We start from the raw sequence: 9,256 nt of genomic DNA, 5'->3' as shown, positions 1-9,256 counted from the left end.
TCCGGCTAGCGGGTACTATTTCACAGTTTTTCTGGCCCCATAAAATCGAGGTTCTTTCCGGACCAACAACCGGGCTGAGTATGCTAAACTAGAGAGAGAGAATCGCAGGCAAGGGTTCTACAACTACAACAAAATGAACATATTTGACCGTGATTTAATTGTAATACACGTTTCAAAATGATGCCGAAGTAACAACATACTGATACCGGTTAGTAAAAACCATGAATTAATGCTTTGACAAGTCTGCAGACAAGACGGCAGGAGAAAAACCTTTTTAAATGCGTGTTTTCTAAATGGAGATTGGCTAAGCTAACGTTGTATATGCTCCGTCCACACTCACAACAACGGCCTACAGACACAAATAAACCAGCGACTGTATTCGCCATGACACAGACAGTCTGTGGTTTGTACTTGTTTAACTTTTGTCTAGTTTCTGAACAGATATGAGGAGCTGTGAGCTCTGAGTGCTAACAGCTAACGGCTGATGTTGTTTTTCTGTGGTTCTCATTGAAGATGACGTCACGGCTCCGCCTACACTGCGTTACTATAGTTACTGCCCCAGCTACTAAACTGTAATGGAAACGCAGCATAAAGTGAGCCAGTCCTAACAAGGCCTAACGAGGCCTAGCCATACCGAGCGAGGCCGAGCAAGGCCCTGTAGTGGAAATGCGCCATAAGTGTGTGTACTTGGCCTTTGTTTATCACCACACCACAGTGTGGTGTGAGAGAGCGTGCAAAGAGTCTCAGGTGAAAGCCGTGTACGTATTGCAGGAGATGCTCCAAGTTATTTGGATGTTTTTTGCAGATTAATATTTTATTAGTGCCGGATGCCTCTGTAAACAGAGAGGCAGCAGCAGTTTAAAGTGAAGATGAAGTCCCAGACCTCACCAGGTTGACACATTAAGTGCATGAGCACATGTAAACACACACTCCAACTGTCTAGGACCATAAATACTTGCAGACTCCAAATCTGCACTGATAAACTGTGTTATCATATTGGTTCAGACTCAGCAATCTGCTTCAAAGTTTATTTTTCCTCCCTGCAGTTTCCTCTGTGTTTCCAATGAGCTACAAAGCTCCAAGAGCGTCAATTATACAGAGAGAGCTTCTACTGAGGTTTGTGCTGAAAAAGTGCTGGTCGATGTTACTTATTTATTCATTTTGACCTTGAGGTGCAAATGTTTCCAACACAGCGGCAGCTCCACTACACACATACGAGACAGCTGTGAAGCAGATGATTGTTCCCACGATGAAAGCCGGCGATAAGCTACGGCAAGCTGTATTCTAATGGCAGTTAATTGGGCTCGGACGTTGAAGCACTCTCAAGCACCCTCAGTCTGTTGTAGTGTAAATGATGAAATGCATCTTCGTTCTATGCTTGCTTTTTCAAAAAATCATCAGAAGATTTTGTTATGGTATAAATTCAGCCTGCTCTCATTAATGAAGAACATGCTTTACTGTATAATTAAACTTGCAGAACTGAACTTTTTTTTATTTTTTTTATTTATTCATTTATTAATTCTTTATCAGGAAGGCATGGTTCATTCATCTGGTGTCTGGGGCTGTAATTCAAGGTCTTTAATCTAATGTATCCATATCCATATTTAGCTTCACGGAATGCTAGAGCATATACCAACATGCATTAAAACATTAGACAAGTGGCCAATGAATCATGGGATTACACACAGAAGAAGAAAAACAAATATACTGTACCTAACACCAAAAACAAATGTAAAACCACCAGTTACCTTACCTGCTTGCTATTGACTTAGTGAGTAAACCCTGAATTAATTCACGTTACTCTGCTATTACAGTAAACAAATAGTGTGTGATTTATAAATGACATAGCTTTCACTGTCCACACTGGGAGAAACTCCCTTTGCAGGGAACTCTGGGATTTTGGCCTTTGCAGACCATTTACATGCACAAACCCCCAAAAGCATAAAACAGCCACTTTATTTTAGAACTATTGTGTGTTATAACTAATACAGTACATTAAACTTCTCTGTTTCAGAAAGATTGAGTTGTTCTTTAAAAAGGAACGTAGTTTTGTTTTAAACTACCCAACAGTATTTGAGGTGAGAGTTGCAAAACATCATTAACTTAAAAGGACCACTCTTCAAAAAGAAAACATTGTCTAATTCTGTACTTTAACATTTACTGCAAGTGAAACAAAAGGTCAAGATAAGAAAATCTGTGAAATAATCACAAAGTATCTTATTCTATATATCTCAATTTATTTGTTTAACAAAACATTAAAGTTTGAATATGCAGTTATTGCAGGCCCGGACTGGCCATCGGGAGCCCCGGGAAATTTCCAGATGGCCTGGCCTGTTAAGTGGCCTGCTGGCCTGAAGATTTTTATGTTGGAGAAATCATCTGTGGGTGTTTGCACCTGCTATATCTGACTACTTTACTGTATATGGATTTCAATGACTACTTTTTTTTACGATGTTGTATTTTAGTGTTGCCTCTGTGTTTAGTGTCCTGTCTGTCTGTAACTTTGTGTGGTAGTGTTACCACTGACAGGTCTCTCTTGAAAATGAGACCTTGTGTCTCAATGAGATTTTACACCTGTATAAATAAAGGCTAAAACATTTTTTTTTTTAAATGTATTGTGAACGCAATGCTGCGCAAATGTGGGTCTGCCTCACAAAGGAGGACTGTCTGTCTACATGATGTGGCCTGCCGACATGGCCACTGTCATACCGATCATACATTAAAGCACTCGATGGGTCTCTGTGTGTCATTCAAGCTCGGCAGGGTACGTGTATGTGTGGCGCGAGAGAGTGAGTGAGCGAGAGAGAGAGAGAGAGATAGCACGCACAGGTTACGTGCATTGTTGTTGTTAGCATCTAGTTCTAGCTAGCTGCTCTAACGGATATAAGGAGCTGTTTCAACAACAAGGTCGAGGAGAGTCCTCTCCTGTCAGATTGAGTGGCTCAGATTACTTCAGCTAAGTGAGGTACAGGACTCTCTGAGGGTTTAGATCAGGGGTGTCAAACTCAATTTAGTCGCGGGCCACATTAGCATTATGGTTGCTCTCAAAGGGCCGGTTGTAACTTTAAGACTATATAAATATATAAATATACATATATAAACATATAATATATATAAAATAATGTATTATACTACATTATTGCCTCTGCATTGGATTATTATCGGATAGTACTTATAACTTCATAATTAACTATACGTCTGAAAGCAAAAGTCAAGGGCAAATAATTGCAAGTCTCTTCAGTGCGCATGTCACAAAATCAGATGCATTGTGGGACATGTAGTTTATGGGCAATGTGCTTCTGTAAAGCGGCATTTAACCGTATAATAAACATATTATATTCTTTGCAACCTCTTTTGGGCCACATAAAATGAAGTCGTGGGCCGGATTTGGCCCAAGGGCCTTGAGTTTGACACCCCTGGTTTAGATAGTTAACTTTAGTCTAGTTATCTCAGTGGGTCTCAAATGGTTTGGTCACCATTTATGTAAACACATATTACCATTTTAGGGTTGAGTGATTAGTAAAATATTCATGAATAAAAAATAAAAAAGTTAGCTAGGTCAAATAAGATAAGATAAACTTTAAAAACTTGTTGAGAGCTAAAACTAGTCTTAGCCTCTGCATCACAGAGGAGCAGGGGGGAGAGGAGGGAGACAGGAGAGGCTGGTTCAGAAGCCCAGACACACTCACAACTATAAATGAACCAAAACAAATAAAATAAACAAGTTTAAATGTTTTTCCGTATTGGATATGGTATGTTATTGGTTATGGCCATATTCTTATGATTTTATGATTATTTAAATGTATACAGTTCTGTTTCATATGGGTGTTTCCATAGATCTAGTCTCTTTATTAAAAACCCTGAAGGGTTTGAGGTCCTACCCACTTAAAACATGTTCACATGAATAGGTAACCAAATACATTTGCACACTTTTTTAAATAGTAACCCATATCCATGTGTTTATTATAGGGTAGTAGATTTAAACTATGGGCTATCACTATGGGCAGCAACGCTGTAAATATTGACAAATAAATCCAGCAAAACGGCAAAAAAAAAAACTGGTAGTGGCCTGACTTGGTGTCTAATTCCCGGCCTGACTTGTTGTCCCAGTCCGGCCCTGAATTAGTGACAAAGTGTAAAAGAGAGAAAAAACAGATATACTAAGGGGATACGGAAATTTAAAGGACAGATTATGAAGATATATGCAAAGAAAAGGGGAGAGAGAGAAAAAGATCAGAAAGAGTGTGAAGGTTATGCTAATGAATGGTTAAACTGGGGAAGGCAGAGAGGGGAGGAGGAGGAGGGAGAAGAAAGCAAAGAAAAGAGGAGAGGGAGGTTAGGAAGAGAATGTTCGGGTGTCAAGGGATGTTTAAAGAAAGATGGGTTTGTTAAAAGAAAAAAAAGGAAGGTCTCTTTTTACTGTGTGTGACCTTGAGCGACTAAACCAGAAAGGACATGTAATTCAAGGCATTTTTTAAAAGTGGGGGAAAACACGTAAATATTCAGTGTTGGTGAAGATGACCAAAGTACTAAATGGTCTGCAACGCTGATTACACATGAGGAGAATTTATGTCTAGAACAGCAATAAGATAGACAGCAGGAGGTGTGTATGGGTCAGACCTGGCGCCAGAACAAATCTACAGAGAGGGCATATGATTTTCATGGGAGGGCACACAAAACCGTCATGTGCCGCGGCCCGAGATTTTCTTTTGGGGGTGCTGTGGGGTAGCTTGACGTTTCATAGAGGGTGCTCAAACATTTAGGGTTTCCCATTGATGTACCGGCGCTACAGTTGAATTGAAAATGCGTGCGTGTGTGCGTGTGTGTGCGTGCGTGCGTGCGTGTGTGTGTGTGTGTGTGTTTGTGTGACGCAGCTTGAAAAGAGTGTTTCATGGACATGTAAGTTCTGTTCATCTGTCACTATTGGATGTACTTGTTAGTGTGTTGTTTTACACGGGACCCCACATGTGTGATGTTCGAGTGTGTGTGTGAGTGTGTTTCGCTGCAGTAATCCCAGTGACAGTAGCCTTATTGCCCCAGCTGTGGCCTGACCTTTTCTCTAATTGACTCTAATCAATTGAGCTCAATCCTTTCTATCAAGCCACTCTTAAGGGGGGTTATGCTTCTCTCCACTCACTGCATGTTCCAGTCAAGCCTTTATGTTCTTTTTAAAGAAAGATAGCACTTATTTCATCACTCATGTGCACAATTCCTGTACCAATAAACTCCCCATTAACATTTTGCTGTTTGAATCTGAACAAAGTAGGTTAACTGTATCACCAGCGTCGACGGTAATGAAGGCTAGTGAAGGCTAAGCTGTTAGCCCTGTGCTAATGTTGCCGTTGTTTTGCTATGAAGAGAGAAGTGCTGCCAGAAAAGGCGGAAGGGTTAGCCTCAACATCAGGTAATGCTCATGAGTGTTGCAGTCTGAATTAAAAAAAACTGACCATTCGACATGCAACCAATCAGATAACAAATATTTGAAGCGACGCAAGCTAGCTTGCTTGCGCTTAACCTCTGGTAAACAGATGAGCAAATCCTGTATCGTGAAGGAAGGTTGAGCTTTCCCTTAATTATCGATCAATTTACGATCCATTCATGCACTACACGAAAAGAGTATCGCAATGCTAAAGTCTATCGATGTTCCCTAAAGGTCTCATCTGCAGGCAGTGGCGGCGCCAGAGCATTTTTGTTGGGTAATCTATGGTAGGGCTAACCCATACAGTGGTGGTGCTCAAGTCAGTATTTGCAATGTAATTACATACATGCTATATCGCCCCCCTTGACAGTGAAACGCCACGCGTGAGGTTTAGATTATTTCCCTGTCTCAATCAAAATGGAACTGTATGAAATAAAACGGCACATTTGTCTTGAAGTAAATAAAAAGGGATCACTGTGAACGTGACGTATGATAGTACACGTTGAAGATCCAATGGGGATACTGAATGGCGGTTTCGATTGATCTCAATCAATAAGGCATGACGCAGATCCAACGTTGCGTTGCTCTGATTGGCTGTAGGTCTATTCAAATTGCATTCGGAGGCATTTTGATCTGACCGCGGCCGCGCTGATATTATAACGCCAGAGAATTTCCACACCTTTAGTGTATAAAACTCCCCCACTACTTAGACTATTCCTTGCACCCCTCTTCTAGCATAAGCCCGAATGGTCTCAACCATATTGCATCAGTAACGTGCACTTGTTGTTACAGCAGGATCAGTTTGTGTGCTGTGGACACGACCCGTATATTTTCGCAATCCGTGTTCTCAACATTTAGCATTTTGCTTATTATTTAATTGAATTTGCATTACTTTTCATGGTGGGGCTATGGTGGGGCTAAGCCATTTCTTGGTATGGCTGTAGCCTACCCCAGCCATACCCTGACGCCGCCACTGTCTGCAGGCATATACTACTAGCATATTGTTATGTTCGTCAAATCCAAACATCAGCCTCCGACATGAGGCTATGGTATCATAGTCAACAAATACATTTATAAATCAGAAAACATTTAATAATGTAGCACTAAGACGCTAACTATGTTGCGCATAGACTTAGCCTTCTATGTAGTGTTAGCATATTAGCACGGCATCGTTGGATATCGTTTTTCTTTAGTCTTGTAAGCTATTTGTTCATGTTTTTTGCTTTAAAATTAATTTGCATCTGCTATAAACAATCATCCGTAGGTGCATAAGATTGCTGTTATAAACGTTAAAACATGTGGTGTTTAAAACATGTAAGGTAGTTGTTCAAATACTAGCCTTCCCTATCCTTAGCTTCACACGCCACCTATGTGTAGGCCTACTACACTAAATTCTGCTGCTACATCAACGAAGTTCAGAAGCGGATGCATTGTCCACTTACAGTAGAATACAAATAAAGCTAGTTAATTTCCAAGTCGCTCTTCAACAGGGAGTGACACTTATTGCAGAGAAAATGAAAGGGTATTTCTTTCAACTGTGTTTTGTTCTTTTTCATTTTATTTGAAATTCCTTTAACAAGTATACACTTACTCCCTTGTGCAAGAGCTGTCAAGCACATCGAGATTTCAGCCAAGAAGTACTAAAATCATTCAATATAATAAGTTTGTGAATCTACATTTCTATGACAACTGAACAAATCAGCTCTAGACGAAGTCAGTGGACCTTAATAGAGTTGAGATTGAGTGAACTGCTGTTTGCCGTCATTAACAGTTACGAAGCGGCAGGAGTTGATTGTGTACATATCTTTTAAATTAACTGTTAGCCGTTGCCCAAGCAAAGCAATTACCAAGCTCGTTTGCTCTGTGAGTATTTTTGCCATCTTCAATAATACTCTTCGTAAATTATATGAATACAGAGCAAAGGACAAAATGTCAGCTGGAAAGTACAGAGACTATGGTAACATATATTTCGTGAATACATGTGTGTCCCACTCTATATACAAGACTTATCCGCTTTTCACTGCATGGTTTAACCATCTTGACTTAATACAAATTGCTTTTGGTAAATGGTACACTTTGTTTTCTACTACGAATAGAGGCAAACCCGTCAATGTGGTTAGCGTAGCACAATCGCGACACGGATTGAAACTGCTGTGTCATCTTCAACACAACACTTGCTGGTCCCTAACCAAACAGAGAATGTTTGGCAACTTGTGAATTGACAATGGCATTTTCTAAAATCTTCATCAATTGTTTAAAAAAAATGCGATCAATTAAAAATCCTAAACCTGGGTTTTCTCCGTTTGCTTCGAACATTAACCGAGGTGTATACCAAAAAAGTAACAGAACTATTCACAACTTTGGCCAATGCAAGATCAAACATAACAGTTCTAAGTGATTGGATTTGAGTGCTGCATTACATGATAAGGTCGATACCACTCTTCTGTTTTTGCATTAGACTAGCATCCTTAAAAAAGCTTGATGTTTTTACATTATGGTTTGTGTATGGATTAAACATACTAAATACAATCTAATGAGCTTTTTTTTAGAGGTGCTAGTCAGATTTGTCAGTCTTGCTGTATTCTTCTGCTTCCAGTCTCAATGTTGAATTATACTTCATTTAGCATGCAGACATAACAGTATTCAGGTTTCCAAGGATACAAGGATAATTTGTCATTGTGCAACACATCACATCGAAATGCAGTTATAGTCAAATGTTGCTGCATAGAAAGAACAAAAAAGGCAGAACACTTTTTTTTGTGTGTGTGTGTGGAGGATGAGTTCAGGAGTTTCACAGTTGAGTAAAAAAGCTGCTCTTTAAGAAAAACTTCTCTAGGGGACTTTGCTTTTTTAACTTTTCGTAAGAAATACAGCCTTTTTTGAGCTTTTTATAAAAAGAGATAGAGAGGAATCAAATTTGTCATATATAGTCCTTCAAATATGACCAATTATTTTCTCACATGTAAATGAGTGCTAATATGAAACAACTTCCCCCTTACTCTAACTAGTGATGTTGGCTTTAATTGCACCATTTTACACTAGAAAAGATGCTGATAATAATGCATTTCTAATGCGGCTAAATCTCAGCAGACATTCTATATAGATCGGTATGGTGGTTGTGAAGTCTCTCTCTACCCCTGCGTACACACACACACACGCACACACACACACACACACACACACACACACACACACACACACACACACACACACACACACACACACACACACACACACACATACATACACGTACTGTCAGTGCGCATGGTGACATTAACTGGGCTCTCACTCCCTCCTCTGGTGTTCATACTAGGAGCCACTCGATCCGTGATCAATACACTGCTTACACACACATACACACACACACACACACACACACACACACACACACACACACACACACACACACACACACACACACACACACACACACTCTATGCCTCTGTTTCAAGTCGTAATGTTGGAAGACTCAAACCATCCCATCCCCTGCTACCTCTACTGTATCTCTAATTTCTTATATCTAATTTGCTCTTATTCTTCTTTTTCTTCTTCCCTTTTCCTTCCAAAAGGAAACCATCCACCCACCTATTCCTCTTCCTCTGATAACAAGAATATTCTGATAAGAAAAATCTGTTAGCTGCATGTGGGATATCTCTGTGTGTGTATTCATTCAGGTGCATTAACCCTCCTGTTGTCTTCGGGTCAAATCTGACCGATTTACTACTTTCATCAATCATAACTTTTTTGTTTTAGATTCGATTGCATTAAGGCTTTATGATATCCTTCACAGTAGACATTTGAACATATACAATTGCTGACCACCACTTTCATTGAACT

The sequence above is a fragment of the Trematomus bernacchii genome, unplaced genomic scaffold (assembly GCF_902827165.1).
Source record: "Trematomus bernacchii unplaced genomic scaffold, fTreBer1.1, whole genome shotgun sequence".
Lineage (NCBI taxonomy): Eukaryota > Metazoa > Chordata > Actinopteri > Perciformes > Nototheniidae > Trematomus > Trematomus bernacchii.
Note: the sequence above shows the minus strand (reverse complement) of the source record.